Genomic DNA, 1,296 nt, shown 5'->3' on the forward strand with positions numbered 1-1,296 from the left:
TTTGTATAGTTTCCACATAAAAGCAGAAGAAATATATGTAGGAGGGACATTTTTTCTTTGCCTCTTTTTACTTTTTTTTCAACATATAATGTCGGGCTTAGCTTTTGCCCAATTCCCTCTCTACGGGCGGAGGCCACATGAATTTTGAATGATTGTTTCAACTTTCAAACTTAATTTTCTTCTGCTGAGCACAATTAATTTCCTCTGCCCTCCTTCAATTTTGTAGACTTAATCAATGGATCTACGCTCTCTCGAGCCTCTTTATTCAAAATCTGGATCTTATAATGCAGGTAAGGTTGCTTGGTTGGAAGGATGAGTATAACAGAGGCCTCACCGTTTCGGAACTGACACAACATATGTGCGATTACAAGAACATGATGTATGCTGCAGATCCATGTCACAGCAGGTACCTTACTGCATCTGCCATGTTCATAGGCAAGATGAGCACGAAAGAGGTGGATGAACAGATGATGAGGTGGATGAAGAAGTGGATGAATAGATTCAGAACAAGAATTCTTCTTACTTTGTGGAGTGGATCCCCAACAATGTGAAATCCAGTGCATGTGATATCCCGCCAAAACGCCTGTCCATGTCGTCCACGTTCATTGGGAACTCAACATCCATTCACAAGATGTTCAAGAGAGTGAGCGAGCAGTTGATTGCCATATTTAGGAGGGAGGCCTTTTTACATTGGTACACTGGTGAAGGCATGGATGAGATGGGATTCACTGAAGTAGAGAGCAGCATGAATGATTTGGTGTCTAAATACATGAAATATCAGGATGTTAATGCATAGGATGATGAATACTATGATACATGAAATATCAGGATGTTAATGCATAGGATGATGAATACTATGATGATGAAGAATCAGCTTAAGAACGCTAGGGCAAAATCTTACACAATGCCATCGACAATCGGTAGTTTTTTCAATGCCTAATAGTTGTTTGTTTGTGGAATTCATTTTCGTTCCTTATTCTTTCGTGGTCTGCTTTGTTCTCATTGAAGGTTTTGGCATTGAATGCATAAACTTTCTATACAACTCCTACATTATGTCCTTGGTTTTGTTGATCATATTAAAATATTTGAGAAGATGTAACTTCCTGTCAAACTTATATGCGAAATTCAATTATGCTTAGACACTCCTTTGTATTATATGTTATGTTATATAATTATGGTGTTGAATGGATTTGTAAAACTATAATATGTTTTTGGGATTTGTAAACAGAAAATACAACAATTCTTTGCAAATTCAAACTAGAGGAGTATGTGACAACCATGCCCACTATAGGATTC

The 1,296-nt window shown here is 37.5% G+C and overlaps 1 pseudogene; it reads left to right on the plus strand.

Moving 5' to 3' along the window:
• The first annotated feature begins 284 nt into the window (after positions 1 to 284).
• Positions 285 to 796, plus strand: LOC149151668 (tubulin beta-1 chain pseudogene; annotated as a pseudogene).
• The last annotated feature ends 500 nt before the right edge of the window (positions 797 to 1,296 follow it).

Source organism: Pinus tabuliformis, chromosome 9 (assembly GCF_031772625.1).
Source record: "Pinus tabuliformis cultivar Carrire ecotype Pingquan chromosome 9, CPIR1, whole genome shotgun sequence".
NCBI classification, from domain to species: Eukaryota; Viridiplantae; Streptophyta; class Pinopsida; order Pinales; family Pinaceae; genus Pinus; species Pinus tabuliformis.